A 20623-nucleotide genomic window follows, 5' to 3' on the forward strand; every position below is an offset into this window, starting at 1 on the left:
CCGTTGATTCCCGGGAAATCCAGTAGTATACGAAACGGTGGCTTCCATGGTAACGCACCCGAGTTGGTAGCATATATATGATATTCAACATCATACACGTGGCATCTATCTCAAAATCCCAACCACCCAAATGTCAGCACCCACCTTAGATAGATTATAAATAATAAACATAGACTTAAGTCATGACCATATCTGGTCTTTTGATGGACACTTTATCGACCGTTAAAAAATAAAATGTTCAACGGTTCACATTAAAAAAAAGATCTCCACCAATCAAGGATCATGATGTTCTCATAAGTATATAAAGTGGGGCCTACTATATGAACAGTACGTATTTCAGATAAATGCAACGTGTACGTAAGTGATCCTCGCGCGTATCTAGCTATTCTACACTCATGTGCACTATACCAAGACCTTTGGGATGTACTGGATGTCTTAGGCCCACGCGCATTAGCACGGAGTACACGTGCGTTTTGGAAACTTTTGGAAGATCTTAGCCGTAAATAATGTTTAAATCGCTTCATGTATGATTACAAATAAAAATATGGCAGATTCACTTATAATAAAAGTCACGCATGAAAATTGAATTTGGACCGTTAGAAATATTTTATTTAGTAGATGATGGAAGAATATTGAATTTTGATATGATGATCTTCATGTTAAGGTCCACCTTTTAAAGGAATCAGATTTTTCAAATTGTTTACTGATTGGCACTTATGGTGCGTGTGAAAGTGCGTGTGGCTGTAACAAACGTGTGGAAGGGGAAAGAAAACGTTTTGGTAAGCGAGGGTATTTTGGTCATTTAAAGGGATGGATGTGGGACTGGAGTCAAAAGACCATCGTACCCTTTTCACTAGAGAAGATGCGGTGGATTGGTGAATGATCACATGCCTTCTGGACGCATGTGTCTGTGGGGGCCCACCTTGATACGTCTCCATCCAAACGGTCCATCATATCCGCCCATCCCATTTTATGTCCGTTTATCAAGAATCAGTGCAATCTAAAACTCAAGTGGGCCACACTACATGAAAAAAGGGAGGAGTGGGAAGGTGGAGCACGACAATGTAAACTTCCGGATTGCATGAAGGGACTAAAGTGCTGTGTTCGTGACATCCAATCCATTCATCAGGCGCCTAACGTCAGGATCAATGAAAATCCCAAAAGAAACATGCCATTCCATAATTCAGGTGGGCCACACCACCTGAATTTAAAATTTTTTAAGTAGATCATGGCTCACGTACACCTGACTACACATGCATCCAATCATTCATCAGGTGTGCCCATCGTGTATGTGATGAGGCGCGCCCATCCATCCGTGCACCACATTGTACGGAAGAAAAACCAGATGGTTGAAAGTGGAGGTATGGACAACATCCATTGTGCATGTGTGGCCCAGAATTTTGGGCCATTGTCTAGCTTGGGAGATATCCCAGGCAAGGTTTTTAAACTGCAGGTGTGGGGGCATACCAGGCAAGCCTGTCAGGCCGGACCTATTCAATGTTTTGCTTTTGCTTGGCGTGGGCCCCATTTGTTTCTGGCCCTACACACAGGACCAACCCGATGGACGGCTGCCAGTTTTGTGCACTGATGGTTTTAGATGGAATTGAATTAGAAAAATCAATTTTTCAAGCAAGTTGTTTAGTCATTACCTTTGGTGAGGTGGGTTTAAAACTCTATCCCGCTTGAGAGGGTGCACATGGGTTGGTTCAGCCCGGTTTTGGGATGAAATTAGAATCAAACTCTTCCTGATGGTTCTGGGAAAATTGAAACCGGATTCAGACCCTTTGTACCTTAGAAATGAATTAGAACCGGACCGTAAAAATCAATTCAGTTCCGGTTCAATTCCATAGTTCTAGGTTTTTTATAATCCAGTCCAATTATATGTTTTTTTTATATAATTTAGCCCATGTCTATTCATATCGTGATCTATTTAATAAATGATTTAGATATAATGTAAAGTGTGCTTACGGAAACAATTAAAGAATGCATTGTAAACCAATAAAATGATAAATCATGAGTCAAGTAGACAATTAAAATATATCGTAAACTAATAAAATAGATAACTAAAATATATTGTGAACTCGGTTCGATTCTAGGTTCAATTCCGAGTTTGGTTCTACGATCTGATTCTAAGTTCAGTTCTATGGTTCGGTTTGGTTTTATAAGACCCTAAATCAAGAACTGAACTGAACTAATCATTTTTTATTTTTATTTCTAGAACCAAAACCAATGCGCTTCAGAATTGGACCAAATCATGCGGTTTGGTCGATTCCAATCCGATTTACCAGTTCTACTAATTCCATGTGCACCCCTACTACTTGATTTACGACTGTGGGAGTGAATCCCTCATGGATTTAAGAGAGAAAAATCATAAGCTAATTGTGTGGTAGTTTATGAATGTCACCAAATTTAGAGAGCCCACTATGTTATATGTATTATATTCATGTTGTCCATTCATTTTTAGAAAATAATATTAAGCCACGAACCCTAAAATGAAATAGATCCAAAACTCAAGTGGAAGACACCATATATAGTAGTGAGAATGATGACTCTTATCATTGAAACACTTTCAAGGCTTATCACAATGTTTATTTGTCATCTAAGTTGTTAGTAAGGTCACATAGACATGAGGGAAGGTAAACAAACAAATGTCAGTTTGATTCAAAATTTTTATGGCCCTTAGAAGTTTTCAATGGTAAATATTAAATCATCACTATTTTTTTTGTGGTGTGGTCCACTTAAGATTCGAATATGCTTCATTTTTTGGCCCATGCCTTAAAATGATCCCATAAAATAGATAGACATTGTGGATATGATACATACATCATTTTGGATTCCACAAAATGTGATGACATAAACACATGCAGTTCATAAATCTTCATCAAAACCCACGGTATCTTCTCCACCACAGTGGGTCTTTACCGCTGCTAGTCAAACCAGGTATCTCAATTCATTTGTGATACGCATAAGAGAAAATTAATTTTGAATTCAGTCGAAGTCTCCTCTACCATCCATGATGTGGGACCCACAACTGATTGTTTTAGAAGTTATTTGATACTCTGGCAGTGTATGACTTAATATGCAGGCACTCGTTTGATGAAATTGGACTGCTGGATTTTTAAAAATTTTTAACCATCCAATAAATACTCACTGATTGATGGACAGCCAATCAATCCAAGTAAGAAGATTTCGGGTTAATGAAACATCTAGACTAAGACCTATAATATGAATTATTTGTATGCGGCTTATGCCATTTTAAAGCAAATTCAATGTGACTGAGTATCATCCATCACCCACCGCCAGAGAATCGGAAGCCCGGGTACCAGTTTTGTGAGTGATGCCTGACCGTATGGCCCACCTTGATTTATTTTTTATATATCCACACCGTCCATCAGTTTTTCCATCTCATTCTAGGTCATTATTCAAAAAATGAAGCATATCCAAATCTCAAGTAGACCACACCGTAGGTATTGATTTCCCACCATTAAAAACTTCTTGCGTTTCACATCAGTTTTGTATCAAGATGGTATTTCGTTTTCCTTTCATCCAGGTTGACTGGCAATTATACATTATGGTGGGCCATAGGAATTTTAATGGTGGACATTTAATGACCTTGGTGTTGTGGTCCATTTAGAGATTTGGATCTGCTTCATTTTTTAGACCGTGCTATAAAATGAGATGGAATAGATGATGGACGGTGTGGATATACAGCACATACATCAAGGTGGGCCCCACGGTGAGAGCCTCACCCACTGACTATTACCCGGGCCTCACCTAATCCGCTTCCCCAGAGACGCATGATTTCATCATTGTTTTCATGTGACGAGAAAGTTCCAGTCTTCGTACAAGAAAGGGCATTTTGGTCATTCTGTAAGTGGAATGGATTTTGGTCAGCAACCGATGGAGTCAAAGGTAAAGAGAGGGACAGGCGTTGAAGCCCTGAAGAGACTGACGGTGGCGCAGCAACTTTGGTGGGCCCCATAGTTTTGGAAATGGATTGTCCTCCTCTCCGGCGGGACACGGATTGATTGTGTTCTACCCTTGACTGTAGGGCAGTTCCGTGGCGGGCCCACCGTGATGTTCCACTTTAGGGGTTGTTTGATTTTCAAGGGTAAATACCGTGTAAAAAGGTAATAATTATATCTCCTTTACAACATTTTCGCCCGTACCCGATTTAACTGCCTACTGTTTTTGACACCATAATCAAAACCACGAGTATTACAGAATACATGTAGGACCCACTGTGATGCATTTCGCTTATCCACACTTTCAACCACGCCGTTGGTAAAAAAATGAGGCATATCCAAAACTCAAGTGGGAATTGAATATGTTAAAAACTTTGTGGGGCGACTGTTTCTTTTGATGTGGGCCACTTGAGTATTTCATCGGCTCCACTTTCACGTCATTTTCATACACATACCTTAAAATGACATGAGAAAAGAGATGAGCAACCTGAAAAACAGATACATTAGGGTGGGCCCACCCACAGAATTGCCCATTCGTGGCAAAGGGATTGGGGGCAATCAGCATCATTCTAGTGCGGCTTTCGGTGGATCAAGATTTTAGTGCCCACTGTCATGTTTATGACTTACATTTGAGTGTCCTTTTGTTCTAGAGCTGATTTTAGAGCATGATTTTTTTTGAAAAAAACAATAAATCAAATTCAAATCTTTTAAGGGCCGGTTTTGATGGGTGGATTGGAAGGGATTGAATGGTATTATGGTGGATGGCATGGGTTTCAAGGCAATGATGGTGTTGTGTTTGGATTGTCTTAAGATCCATGGGATTGTTATATCACGGGATTGCTATATCGAGTCTGTTTGGCACACCCGGCCAATCTCGGGATTAAACCTTCCAATCCCTCGAACCAAACACGTCCCGGGTACATTTGAACGGATTAGGGTGGATTGGATAGGATTTAAAGGTAATGATGGTGTTGTTAGTGGATTGTCTTAAGATCCATGGGATTGCTATATCCCAGGATCATATCACCCAGTCTATTTGGCATGCCTGGCCAATCCTTGGATTTAACTTCCAATCCCTTCCAATCCACCTGGCCAAACGGGCCCTAAGTGGACCACACCACCAAAAACAGTGGTGATTGAATGACCACCCTTAAAAACTTTTTGGGGGCCATTGGAATCACAGTGGATTGCCTACGCCTTAAGTAGTTAGTAGCTACCAGACAGTGCTTTATGGGCCCACCAAGATGTACGTGTTTTATCTATGTTCTTCGTCTCATTTTTCAAATTATTTTAAAGGCATGAACTCAAGAAGAAGGTAATTCCTAATTACACGTTGACCATAACATTAGAAGCAATGATGATTGAATGCACCATTAAAAACTTCTCAACAGCCACAAAATTTTTGGATAAAGCTAATATATGTGATTTCGTTTTGCTAAGGTCGGTGTGACATGATGAATAGGTTAGATGGCAAATAAACATTATAATTGGCTCTATGTAGTTTTTAATGGTATGTATTTATTCACCATTGTTTTCTTGTGGTGTGATCCACTTAAGATTTAGATGTCTTATTTTAAGGCACATTTAATAAAATGATTAGGTGGGCCCACAAAGCACGGTTAACTTTAGTAAGCAATCAGCAATGGTTCCCTAATTGTGGGGCCCCCATCATGTATGTGACTTACATTCGTGCTGTCCATCTATTTTGATAGATGAATTTAAGGCATGATTCAAAAAATAAAGCAAATCCAGATAATAGGTGGACCACACCACATCACCATTCAATCACAACTGTTTCTTGTGTTGTGGTTCACATGAGATTTACACCTACTTTATTTTTTAGATCATGTACTAAAATAAACTATCGAAATGGATATATAGATAATGCGGATATAAGCAATATACATCACGGTGGGCCCCACAATCAGGGATCCACCCACCTTGGTGGATTTCCTAGATCCACCAAGTCCAGCCCCTCCCTTCCAGAAGAGATTCCCTAATGGCAAGCACCATGGGGCCCACCTTGATGTATGTGTTTTATATCCACACAGTCCAGCCCTATCGTATTCATTTTGAGGCATAAGTCAGAAAATGAAACAAATACAAAACTCAAGTGGACCGCCCCATGGAAAATGATGGGACAATGACACCAAGGGTTGAAATTTTTGTGGGACCTACCACGATGTTCATTTGTCATTCAATCCTGTTCATAAAGTCTTACACACTCAAATGAAGAGAAAAAACAAATATCAACTTGATCTATAACTTTTGCCGTTTATAAAAAGTTTTTAATAGTAGGTGTTCAATCACAGCCATTAATACAATCAACTTGTGCTTTGGATCTGCTTCATTTTTAGGCTATTATTTTAAAATGAGCCATTAAAACTAATGGATGACTCTGTTCTTTTCCCTTAGATAGCTGATCCAGTACTTTGAGAGCATTACTAGTGTTCCTATTTGCATTGGAATACTTGGATGGTCCAATGAGTCGATCCAGACAGTTGATCAAACCCAATCCACCATTCCCAGATGACCCCACAAAATGCACGGTCATCCGGTCCATCTATCCGTGATTTTACTTTTTTTTTTCCATAGCCGATAGTTCTTGAAGCCGTGGATGAGGATGGTTGGGATTGCATGGTAAATGCCCCGCTTTTAAAAACACGAGCAATCCATGATGGTCCTATAAACGGATGACTCAGCTTTCTTTTGAATATAAACAATCTTAATTAACCGTCCATTTTATTGCTGGTTTGTATGGCTATTTATTTGTAAAAGGCATAAGAAGAGTATTGAATGCATATAGCTTACGGCCGGGTCTTAAGACCACAAATGATAAACAGATTTTCATAAATTCCATTTGCAAGGATATTCTTTGACGCACACCTTTGATGCATGTATTTTGTATCCATACTGTCCGTTAATTTTTTCATATCATTGTTCAGTGTGATTAAAAAATGAAGAAGATTCAAATCTTGGGTTGACCATATCCTAAGAAACAGCTATGATTGAAGGCCTTACCATTAAAAACTTATTAAGGCACGCCTTAATATTTCTGTGGTATATATTTGCCATCCAATATGTTGATAAGCTCACGTAAGAAACATTTGCTTGATCTTAAACTTTTGTAACCTATTAATGGTTAGTCACCATTATTTCTTAAGGTATGGTCCACCTGATAATTGGATCTACTTCATAAAATGGATGGACAACGGGGATACAAAATACACACATCAAGGTGGGACCCATGGTATGGGCCGCACTGTCTTGGGTGAGTTGGGGGTCTCACCTAATCCACTTTCTATCGTTGATAGAACGATAGAAAGTGGAGAATTCAAAGAAGAGCATTTTGGTAGTTTTGTAAGTGGAATGAATGTTAGAGGTCATTTGGCACTGTGGATTGGAGGGGATTTGAGGGGTTTCAATTCCCTTGGTTGTTGGGCAGCATAAAGTAACTGGGGGTTCCAAATCTAGGGGGTTTCCAATCCCCTTTGAGGGGGGTTTGTAATCCACGGTGAGAGCTTGGATTACACCTAAAATCGTTTCAATAGTTGCAGGTGAAACATATATGTCACTATACACTATCATTCGATTGGGCACATGGCCCACTAATGATGATCAGCACCGTCCAAACATTGTCCATGTAAATCAGTACCGACCAAACATTGTCCATGTAAATCAACGATTAAAAATCGTTGGTTAGTCACTCGGACTTGATCTTATGCTTGTGGGCCATTCAAGACTTGGAATTTCATCATTTTCGAGCAAAGCATATATTTCAACGGGCTTATCACAACCATTATGTCAAAAATTACATATCTCACTAATTAGAAATATTAAAGTTGATTTAGTAATTAAATCCAAATCCCTATAAATATACCATGGATAATTACTTTTGGATTAAAGTTGATTCACAGGGTTCCAAACACGCTGGGAGGATTGCAAATCCAGGGGGTTTCTAATCCCGAGGGTTCCGAATCCAAGGGGTTCCAAATCCATGCTCCCAAACAGGCCCTTAGTTGGCAAGAGATTGAGGCGAGTCAGAAGTTGAAAACAAGAAGTATTTGACCATGGTGTACCTGCTTTGGTAGGGCCATACTTTTTGGAAATGGAATGTTCTCTCTGCGCTATAAGGTCACATTGATGTATGTGTTTTATATCCATGCAGTTCATTTGTTTTCCCGCTCAGGTAAAGACATGAACATAAAAGATACAAGTGGAACACACCATAAAAAACAGTGAGAAAAATGGAGTGGATTCGTTGTTACCAAGGTGTTACCCTTATCATGTGGGCCCACCTTGATGAATTTATTGTATATCTACATTGCCCATCCATTTTCTTGGCACATTTCATGACCTTATTCTAAAAATTAAGTATATCCAAATCTCCACTGGATCACACTATAATAAAAAGTGATGAATAAACATTAAAAGCTTCTTTTAGGCTCTAAAAATTTTAGATCAAGCTGGCATTTGTATTTTCCCTTCATCCAGGTCTATTTGACCTTATCAACGGGTTGGATGGAAAATAAATATTATAGATTTTCTTATGATGGGTCCTAGATTGGGTTGGAAAAATAGATGGATGACATTGATATACAATACATTAATCAAGGTGGGCCCCATGGTAAGGGTAACACCCACTAAGGTGTTACTCAGGTAACAGTTAATCCACTTCCGACAATGATGCCCACTGTTAAAACTTATGCGGTGCTCCTATGATGTTTATTTGCCATTTAACATGTTCATTGAGGTTGCCCAGACCTAAATAAAGTGAAGACACAAATATCTACTTTATCCAAAACTTTGATGGCTCCCAAAAAGATTTTAATGATAGATATTTAATAACCACCGTTTGATGTAGTCCACTTACACTTTGAATTAGCTTCATTTTTTAGCTCATATTTTAGAATGAGTTGTTAAAAATGGATAGATGGCATGGATATAACACAAACATCACAATGGCCTTATAGGGCCTGTAGTAGGGTCACTAAATAATAGGCTTCCTTCTCTTTCCTTATTAGTTTTTTCTTTTAAGATTTATATGACAATGGCCTTATGGTATAACATAATCAAAGTTTAGGCCTCACCTCTCTAAATCAATTTTTTTGTCCGGATGACATTTTTTGTTTTTTTCCCACATAAGAATGTCCTTCTGTAGTACAGCTTCTACATGTCTCGAGGGTTGGAAGGGCTTTTTCAAAATAAGATTGTGGGCCCCCACTAAAACAAGGATTATGCCTAGTCTTTAGCCGATCTAATCCGTTTAATTTAATTGAACTATTGTGAGCCATAGAAGGATATTTTTTATTTTCTTATGAAGCTCTACGTGGCTCACAATTGCATTAGCATTGTTTATTAATTCTAATTTATTTCCTCCAGTGTGGTTCATCCATTATGCTTTTTTTCTCAAACTTGGGCCAATGACATAAAATTAAAACCCATTTCATTTGGAATTGTTGGATTTGCCTGATGACAAGCCAGTGGGCCCCACATAAGATGTCATATGGGTTCTTATGGTGAGGCCTTTCCATAAAAAGGTCATTTGACATTTTTCTTCCCTTTATTTATTATTATTATTATTATTATGTAAGGGGACCATATGAGAGACTTAGGTCAACGCTGGTTGGCGGTTACACGAAATAACCACCATACTCTCTAGAGGACCACGACAAGCTCCGGCGAAGCTTAGTACACTGTCTACCCAGAAAATGAGAGTTTTTTTTTTTTTTTTTTAGATTTCAGAGCAAACTCTCCAATGTAGAAACTATGAAACCCAAAGATAGGTTTAATAGTGTTTTTTATGTGTTGTTGTTATTTTTGTTGATAGGTATTAATAGTGGAAGTCTGTGAAATGAAGGAGGATATGGTGGTTTCATTTATAGTTGGTTTTTACAAGAATGGTGGAAGTTTGTAAAAGGGAGAGTGTGATGGTTCCCTTTATAATTTTATTTTTTTGTTCAAATGGTGGGAATATATGAAATGGAATAGAGTGTGATGGTTACCTTTATATCTATTTTATTTTATTTTGCATTGGTGGTGGGAGTTTATGAAATGGAGAAGAGTGTGGTAGACCTATTTTTAAGGTGATCCTTTTCTTCTTTTTTTAAAGGCCAAGTATTGTGAATTGCAGATATTCACTATGGACCCGTTGATATACGCTGGGATCACATAGATCGCTGATATACACTGTAAATCATCAATGTACATTAGAACCATACTTTGATCGTGGATGTTCACTGTGGATCATGGATAGTCGCTGTGGAGCGTGGATGTTCACTGTGGATCATAGATGGTCACTGTGGAGCGTGGATGTTCGCTGTGGATCACTGATATTCACTATAGATATCTGATATATCATTTGCATTTCATGGACTACAAATAGTATATTTGGATGAATTAATATGATTTCACTTAGAATCAATACTTTCCACGATGATTGTAAAGATTATAATTAAATATTCATTACATTACCCATGGAATCAAAATGAAATATATGCATATAAATATATTATTTGCCTATTAAAATGAATATAAAATGATTTTATTTACAATGTATGCATTATGGGTGTTTACATTCGGCTGATCACGGAATGGTCAATAGTCTAGAAGATGCCACGGGATAGTCATGCCACATACATCATAGATAACTTTAAAAGGAGTTGAATATGTGAACATGTCGGAACATTAAATGACAGAGTTCCATTAAAAGTAACTATCTGTAAAGTAAATTTATTTCAACCATTAAATGTTAAAGTCTTACATAAAGTAACTCTTTTAAATGCAAGAACTTAGTGATATGAGGATTTCAACAATGTTTCCTATGTAGGAGTCATAACATAAGATTTCAATAAACCTTTTCGTGCACGACTGAAATAACAAGAGGCGTATGCAATCTTTTATACATGTTGCCCGATATAACAGGCTACGCTTGTGTGGAGAATCAAGGTTTGTATGGCCAACTATTCAAATATCTCACATTGTATAAACTTATACATATCAACCACTTCTCAGAAAGCCCGTAAAAGTAGCACTCAATGAAGAGCTCTGGGCTCTCACTACACGCGATCAACTTTCTAAAATGTAACATTATTTATCCTTAGTTTAGCTTCTTGTGTTAGATATTTTACTTATGTCCAATCACCCTAAACGCAAGTTCAAGATTCTTAATTTAGATTCATACTATCCAACGCCATCGCCATAGTACGTCGTAAGAGTAAGTTAAATATCCACAATCACAGTCGTCAGATTCTTAATTATATAGTCCTTACCCGGTATGTCGTCAGTCACATCCTATCAACTTTACACCACAACCGTCTCACGACCATCTGGTATTTGTCATGACCGTTTTGTAAGCACAAGCAGTTGTGGATATTTATCTTATTTTCTGCTTAGTTTACTTTTTCCTTCCGCTAATTGTACTTAGTTTACCTTTCTTTTCCATTGATTGTATTGTTCTTCAATGCAAATCAATAAAATAAGTGATTACATTATTTTTTTTATATATTATTAATTCATTATTAATTTACTAAGAAACCTGATACGTTATCACTATTGAAAGAAAAGTCTTTAACTCAAGGAAAAAAATTACGTTTCAAAAGACTGACCTTCCCTTCTTTAATCTGCAGTCGTTGTCACAATCGTTGACTGAATATTCAGATAAACATTTACACGTTTGATCTTAATCCGGCTAGTTTGGCACATGGGGTCATAAGCGTTCAATTGATTTAAGTCGAGTGTGACTCTGGCACGCCCAACATTATTCATAATTGCACATGTTTGACTGAATTCATGCAATTCATAACATGTGTGGCTGTGCGTCTTGATTGAACAATAATAATAATGGGATACAGTGTATTGTATTGGTATTTCTCAATAAATCAATATAGCTGTAGAGCGACAAAAAAGGTCAAGTAATCCCCTTGATGCTGTAAAAGAGCAACAAGACAAGGAATAGTATGTTGAATTTGAATATAACATGTTAGATGACATCACACACCACATCCTCAACATGTAAGGAGACTTATGACATATCGTGTAAGACAATAAGGCTCATGCAGAGAGCCTTATCAGGATATGATTAAAGGCTTATTCGAGGAGTTTTCAATAGCGATGACCTGCCAATAATTCTCCATAGGGATTAAAGACATAACAGTCATCTAAATATTTAGTCGTGAGGATTAGCCAAGCTGAACCTCAAGGTTGCCCTCTATTACCTCTGGTGGTGGCTAGGAGAAATAGTCGAAATGACCAACAGAAATATCAAGACCCCCAAAACACTCATTTGCATAGGGGCAATTCTATGCAGGTGTTAATATATTTATATGGCGTCGTTCGTGCCAATAATGCCGTAAATTTATTATGCTGGAATCAAGTACCTTGAAGGGTGTTCACAACCCCAATTGTAGGGTCGCGATATAGTAATAATCTTAGTGAGACCAAGGTCAAATCCACAAGGACTAAACTCGTACATTTTCGAAAGTAACTAGAAGCAGAACTAGAAGAAGATCTAAAACTAAATCTGAATAATTTTGAAAGGGTAATTGTGAATAGTGTAATTGAAACTTATAAATTTAAAGGTAGGAACTAGGGTGTCAAGGATCCACTTGTAGCAGTTAGGATGTTATCTTACTTGATTCAAGAGATCCAACTGGAATCAGAGTCCTATCTTATCCTGTTGGATAAGGGAGATGGTTAAATCTCTGAACTTCTCATTTATCTAGCTTCAATGGAGGAGAATTGTGGAGATTTGGAAGGGATTCCATCACCCATCCATGCCCAGGAAACTATGACAAACAACAAGATTTACCAATCCTACAATCTCAAATAAAAAAAGAAGATACTCAAAGCTATCGCAGGCTCTACTGTAATTTGAGTCACGATAAACCATTAAAATTAAAAGTATTTCTTAAAATCAACTATAGATCAATGAAGTTCAACATAAACATAAATCAAAGTAAAGTAAACATCTCAATCATGCTACGAACTTCACCTCTTAGTCATAATTAAGAGATTTAACCAACCACAAATATGATTGAACTAAGACCTCTTTAAAAAAAACATAAAAACAACTAAGAAAGAAGAAGAAAGACTCTTGACAGCAGCTCTTCACCCTTTTGTTTTATTCCTTAAACCCTAAAATATACCTAGAAACTTCTTAGGGACTCCTATTTATAATTGTGAAGCCCCATCTTACACAACTCCTTGAAATTTTCGAAAAACGCCTAAAGTTACACACTCTACATAAGTCCCGCATTACCGAAGTTAGGTTCGGTCGGACCGATTTAAGATTGAAAATCGCACTTTTTCACTGGACAATTATGTACGATTTCGAAGTTGATGCTGAAAATTCTTGTATAAAAAATCTGTCAAATTTAGGTCGGACCGACTCCAACTAAAGTACTTCGGTTGGGCCGAAGTTGGCTCAGGTCGGACCGAATTATCCTGATTTCTTACTGGATAGTTTTCTGCGATTTTGGTCGGACTGAAGTTGGCTCAGGTCAGACCGAAATGTCCTATTTTCTGCTGTGGATTCTGCATTCTTTCAAGTCCTTTCTTCATCCTTTGTACTTGGTTTCCTTGTATCTTTGGCATGTGAATTCTTCATTCTTGGTCTCCTAAGATCCATCTTTTGCCTTGGTGATTCTTGAGCATTAAATCCATGTTTTTATTATTCTTTTCAATCCAAGCTCTCAGATTCACCTTGCAACACAAACATGTATAAAATATATCATTAAGTCTTATCATGTTCATAAAACCAAGATATAAATAGAAAAAAATATGCAATATTTGACTCTAAAAAAGGGGCAACCTCATGTGTTACTGATAATACCATAAAATTTTATAAGGTTTAATCCACCGAGGGGGCAACTTCCGATGCCTTGTGCCCCACCAATCATTACTCTCGTGGTTCAATGCCGACTACTCGCAGTGCAACAATGAAAATTAGGTCGTAAAGATCTAATAAATTCGATGTAAAAGGAAACTCGTCAATCTCATGACCAATGGTTACTGAATATCAGGCGGACATGAATGTTGTCATGGCCAGCATATCAAAAATGAAATCAAAATGGCCGAAGACAGCAAATAGTCGATCGACATCCAAAAAATAACTTATAGGAGAGGGGGCAAGGATGAAAAGCAATCCCTCATAAGAAATGATCCATTAATAAAAGACCTATACAAGACGTGCTGTGTCGACGAAACAGTCAAAAGACCTATACAATTGACTGACGTAGTGCTCCGGACAAGCCATATAAATAACCACCACAATTGCATCATCCACCCTAAAAGTCAGCTCTTCACAAAACCCACCAAAAGACATGCCACATAAGCACGTGTCATGTGAATGCATCACAAGATCTATGTAACAGGTATATGTATCGCTCCAAGCAAACCACAACAGTTACATGGAGCGAATCATCATGACCACTACGACCAAATACAAAATCATCATGGTCACTTTAGTTGAGAAGAAAATTACGACGGTTGATTTGATTCAATTTGTCAAATTAATGGCCAACTCATGATCGATTCAACCAAAATTGTCAATTAACGGTCAAAATGACCATTATAACAGTCGATTCTACCAAAATTATCAAATTAACAACCATAATGTCTGATTTTAAGACCAATTTGACCAAAATGGTTAATTTAATAAGGAATTGTCAACAACCATTTAACATTTCTTCACATTCTCCAAATGCCAGGAGAGGTGGGGCATTGTGGCCGATCATGGTTAGATCAAATGGTGCAGAAGATGCTACATGGTAGCTATGCCACGTGTGATGCAGATGAACTTTAAAAAGAGTGGGAATGTGCACATTTCGAAACATTAAATGTTGAAGTTTCATCAAAAGTAACCCTCTGCATAACAAATCTCATTAAAGCATATCTATTTTTAATCATTAAATACTAGAATCTAACCAAAAGCAAATCTCTGTAGATGCAAGAGTCAAGTGATATGAGGATTTCAAATTTTCAACAATGTTTCTTATGCAGGAGTCCTAACATGAGGCTTCAGTAAACATTTATGCACCCAATCGGAATAGTAAGGGACATTTGTGATATTTTGCACATGTTTCCTGGTATGATGGGCTATACTTAGGTAGAGAATTAATTAGATTTGTACAACCATCAAAATCTCTCGTATCGTAGAAACTTGCGCACAATCGTTGCTTCTTATAAGCCTATAAAAAGTAGCACTCGGCGAAGAGCTTTGAGCACTAGTTATACACAATCAATCTCTTTATAATACAACATTGCTTATCTTTAGTTTAACTTATTAACTTATATATTCCACTTATATCTAAATACACTACAATAAATCTTGAATCCTTAGTTTAGATTCACTATTGTCCAATGTCATCGCTATAGTATGCCCTTGGAGTAAGTTAAATATTCACGACCATCGTCATTGGATTCCCAATCACCAAGTTCTTACTTGTCAGATCATCAATCACATTCTACTGACTTCACATCACGACCGTCTGGTATTTGTTCACAACTGTTTTGCAAGCATAAGTAGTCATAGTTATTTACTTCTTATATATTTAATTTACTGTTCTTTTCCATTGATTGTGTTGGTCTTCCGTGCAAATCAACAAGATTGACAATCAATCTTTATATATATATATATATAATTTATTATTAATTCATTGATAAAATGCAATATGTTATCACTATTAAAAGACAATTCCTTAGCTCAAGGCGAAAATATCTCATTATGAAGGACTAACCTCCCCCTTTATAAATCTCCTGATTACTATAACAATTGTTGGCTGAACAGTTAGATTAACCTTCACAGGTCTGATCCTAATCTGACTAGTTAGATGCCTAGGATTACAAGCATTCAATCGATTCAAGTTGAGTACGACTTTGATACACTTGTTACTATTTATAATTACACACGTTTAATTGTATTTGGGTCGTTTGTAACACGTGTGGCCATGTGCCCATATTAAACAACAACAATGGGTTGCACGTTTTACACAAGTTAGATACCCGTTAGTGCATTCATCATTGATATTACATTGTAGTTGGCCAATGTACGTTTGTTCTTATATAGTGCATGGAGAGATATGTTCATACATCTTTGCTTGCCTAAAATTGATTTCAGCTTCTAATGGTTTTAACAGTTCACCTAAAAGGTTCCCATGGAATTGATTAACTAATGAAGTTGTGCATCATATCTTAATCATTTTGAGTGCTTTTTTAACATTATTACATGCGTGTGTGCATGAGATAAGCACGATAAATTAAAATTGATCATGAAGCAACAATCGTTATTAAAATTAAGCTTTACAAGGTCAAACAATGCCTAAATGGTTTGAATAATTAAAAGAGAGGCTTGACTTATGTTACGATTTTGTGAAAGATAAAAGCATAATTATGTAAATTTTTATGTTTTTTATTTTTTTTTAAAATATTATTCTCATATAGACGAAATTAAACTTTTCAAATCTAAAATTGACATATAGAGATATACTTGCGAGTCTGCGGTTATATGCTTTAAATAATGTAAATTCAACGTCCTTGATCTACCTCCATATATGGCAATGCTAGAAAGTCTTCTCTAAATCACAATATATGGTCGTGTCTAGAGAGAGAGAGAGATCTCTCTGTTAAGGTAGTGCACATCTATCTATTTCATATGTATGTGAGTATGAGTGTTTTTTTTTTTTTTTTGTTAGGAAATAAATTCCCTCTCTCATTTTTTTTAGTAAGTAGGTGCTTATTGAGCCTAATTTATTAGGCTTTAAGTTAGAGTTTTCTCTTGGTGTGTGTTTTATATAAAAGAGGAACATGGGTGGAGGGTGGTATTATTCTCAATGATAATAGTGTTTTTCCCTAGAGATGGAAAATTCGTCCACCTGATTTTATTAATTTGCAAAATCTTCCTCAGCTAGTTAAAAGAATGAAATTGGCTGATATCATGACGATACTAGACAGTATAGATATCATTGTGGGAGAAGTTGATTGTTGAAATGATAATTGATACGGTGTTCGTTAGTAATAATTTTTTTTAATGGAATAGTGGAAGAGAGAGACAAGCCTTAATAAATTTTTCATATAATGGAATAATGGAAGAGAGAGAGACAAGTCTTTTACTCCTTTTTATTTTGCTTGAACGAACCTCCACCCCCACCCATATTGTGGACATAAATATTATCAAACCATGTTAAGTATTTGTGCCTCTTATCTCTTAATTTTCTTTTTGGCTAATATCCTCAAACCTTTTAAAATGGTATACAAGGTAACTTATCTTTAATGCAACCATTCATTCAACTACAAGTAAACCATGCCGCACGAATCACAATGATTAGATGATCCTAACCTCGTTTAATGAAGCCAGTTTGTTATAACCATATATTGCTGTGAATGCCCCGCTTGCGGAATGCCCTCACTTTTTTTTGATTTACTTTTCTGACTTTGATGCGTTATTTTTCTTTTCGGTGTTGTAGGAGGTGTGACACCAACTCTGGTATTATATTATTCTTAGATTAGAGTCGCAACTAGCCAAAAGAAAGCTTTAAACATTTTCAGCCAACTAAAAACGGCATAATCACTTGTGGGTCAGAGAATCACAAGGTTCTCCCACTCATATGACTCATATTGTTGATCTACATTGTATATTTTGGGTAAGGGTCTCAGTTGCGGAAAAGAAAAGAATTAGACACCATTTTTCCACCCACACAATGTGCGGTCTTTAGTTGGGCGGGGTGATGATGTAGTCATGTTCGGATAATGCCTGCACTACATTGGGGTGGGGTGGCCCATAAGGCAGGGTCCCTGTAATACATAATGCCCATGAGGTGGGTCCCATTGTGGGACCTATGAAATGCGGGGTGGTCCACGGGGATGCCTCCATCAATTTACCTAGGAGGGCCTGGATAAGGGGATGTTCCGGTGCTTCCCCAACAACTTTGGAGCTTTTGGTGTGTTGACCGGTACTCACTGTATCAAGTGGTAGAAGAGCGAGAGACTTAGTGTTCGAACCTTACTGGTGCGGGTGGATGATGCATGTGCGTCTCCACATTGAGTGAGCCGGCCCATGGGGTGGGGTCTATGGATGCAAAGTGGCCACATGATGGGTCCCATTGTGAATTTTCGTGAACTTTTGATACCTTTAAAATCTCGCAAATATGATTTAACTAAAGCTTTGCAAATCTAAGACTCTTGGGTATTTCAAACAATCAATCAATATTTGATTTATATAGATTAACGGATTATGGGTCTGCCAATCCGACTTGTTGATAATTTTTAGGTCAGGTCGAGGACTCTTTCTAACCGGTTCATCTGGATTTTGAAGGCTTTTTGGGCCAGTCGTAGGCAACTTTATTAAAATGATGTATATTTTGAGATTATGAGAGGTCACGCATACTACCAAGTAAAACGTAGACTACCTTATGAAATGCATACTACCTAACTTATATTGTAGCTTGATGAGTATCAAACATCGTGAAAATGCTTTTATTAGAATATAGCGAAAGCCAAAGAGTAGTATTAATTTTGGTGTCTATAGTTATTTACAAGTCATAAATGGTTAGAATTATAAAATCAAAGTATTAATTTAAAATTATAAAAAATACAAAATGAGATGTGTTCAATAAATATTTCAACACAACTATAGACCTATTTCGTTTCAATTTTTAACTATTCATTTTTTTATAATACTGATTGAAAATTTAGGAACACTTTATTGATTTGATTTTTAGCTTATCTTTGAAAATAAATTACCATATATGATATTGAAAAGGTAAGTGGACATCACCAACGTCTTAAATCCTGTTCTAAAAGGAAATTTAATTTCTCTACTATACATCACATATAAAAACGCGCTTAAAACCAATCTAATCAAAAGGATAACAACTGTTCCCGTTTATTCACGGATTTTGTGGGATAAGATATCGCGGGTCTCCTTTCTATGCTGAGTGAAAGCAGGTCGGACCGATAAGCGCGCGCCCGAGCCTACACATCAGGTTCGGAAATCGAGAAACGTACAGCTGTCAAGTACTTAGCGTACAGCTGTCACGCAGATACTACATGTCACGTGACAAAAACAGTGTGGGGCTAGGCAGTCACGTGACTTCCATGGCATGCAGCTATAAAAGCTGTGAAATATGGAAGCAAAAAGCCATTTCCATGTGAAGTTGTTTTGAAAAAAAGAAAAGAAAAAGAAAAGATAAGGTTTGTTTAGGCTGGTTTCACCTTCTTTCCTTCCATTATATACATATATTTTTCAATTTTTTTCTAATTTAGCTTAAAATCATAAAAAGGATTGCCTTTCTTCTTTCTCTAATTTAGCTCACAATTATGGAAGAGATTTCAAATATTTAGAATCAAATCTTTTAAAATCTTTGAATGTATGCCAAAAGCTCACAGATTATTATTATTTTTCATTTTTATTATTTCTAGGGGAGGTTGATCTTGTTTCTTTTCTTTGTTTTTTCCTTTTTTCAGGAATGGGTCAGTTGTTTTTGTTCTGAGATGTATTTTTGAGTTTTCATCAGTGCCCATTCATGTTTGTTTGTTTGTTTTTTTTTTTAAATTTTTTTTAAACCTTGTTTCCATAGAGAAAAAGGTTAGATTGAATGTGTTATCTTTTTCCATTTCTACTTTCTCTAAAGATTGGGTTGAAGAGTGGTAAGTAGTTGTTGATGGGTATTTGATGGTATGATAGTTGAATTGAGTTGCCCATTTTGTTTTGTTCCTTGCCCCACATGACATGTTTCTTGGATTTGAATGGTTATAACTTTTGTGCCTTGGTGTCTGATTCCCTCATAGGAATAGTAGTCCTTATGTGTCTACTCAATCTGAGGTTGGGTGAAGTTATTTTCATTGAAATCAACCATTTTAATATAGGGGCTGTTTGGGAAGCTAGAAATGGTTGGAAATGAAATTTATTTTGATGGATATGGTGTTTTTTGTCCTTTGTCTTATAAAAAGGCAGTTGTCAAAATCAATTATCGTTATAGAGCTTTTCCTCAAAAAAATGAGTTGCGCTTCTTCTTTGAAAATGAGTGAATTAGTATCTAAAAAAAGCTAATCCATGGGCATTTTCATTGAAATCGTGTATGGTATTTGCAAGCCTCTCTTGAAAAATGATGGTTGGCCCTGTAATTGGATCACCTGCAATGTGAAACACAACAAAATGCCAAGATTCTAAAAGCTCCTATAACATGTACAATGTTTACAGCTTGTTAAGGGTATACAGACAATTACAAGCATCCAAACAACCCCCATAATGTTTTTTTTCCCTTATAAATCCTTTAGAACCAAGGATTTTACAAAATTCTCAAAAAAGAATAAGATTTTATAGGCATCCAAAAGACCCTTTAGAATCCATGCATTTTATCGTGCTTTGGATTACGTATAATCATATTACAGGCTTGTCTTTTTTATGCTTAAAAAAAAAAAAAAATAATCTTCGAGGCTTACAACTAATGGTATCTTCTCTCTCTCTCTCTCTCTCTCTCTCTCTCTCTCTCTCTCTCTCTCTCTCTCTCTCTCTGCCTGTAGCTAGCAACTACCTGCCGATATATCCCACGATATGTATTGTATCCCACCTTTGCGATACGAAATGCACAAGTAGTGGGATATATCTCACATGTTCGATTCAGTGAACATTTTTTATCCTTTTTTCACTGTAAATCTTG

The 20623-nt window shown here is 36.7% G+C and overlaps 1 protein-coding gene across 4 annotated transcripts in view; it reads left to right on the plus strand.

Annotated features, from left to right (window-relative positions):
* Positions 1-19062: 19062 nt before the first annotated feature.
* The window catches only part of LOC131237860 (protein MICRORCHIDIA 6-like), a 28765-nt gene continuing 27204 nt past the window's right edge, over positions 19063-20623 (plus strand). The window contains exon 1 of one of the 4 annotated variants that reach the window (XR_009167441.1): positions 19063-19154. The gene's annotated coding sequence lies outside the window, so the exon portion shown is untranslated. Of the gene's footprint in view, positions 19155-19517; positions 19639-20623 lie in introns of those variants that run through there. The other 3 variants (XM_058235886.1, XM_058235884.1, XM_058235885.1) reach the window with 3 other exon arrangements.

The sequence above is a fragment of the Magnolia sinica genome, chromosome 2 (assembly GCF_029962835.1).
Source record: "Magnolia sinica isolate HGM2019 chromosome 2, MsV1, whole genome shotgun sequence".
Lineage (NCBI taxonomy): Eukaryota > Viridiplantae > Streptophyta > Magnoliopsida > Magnoliales > Magnoliaceae > Magnolia > Magnolia sinica.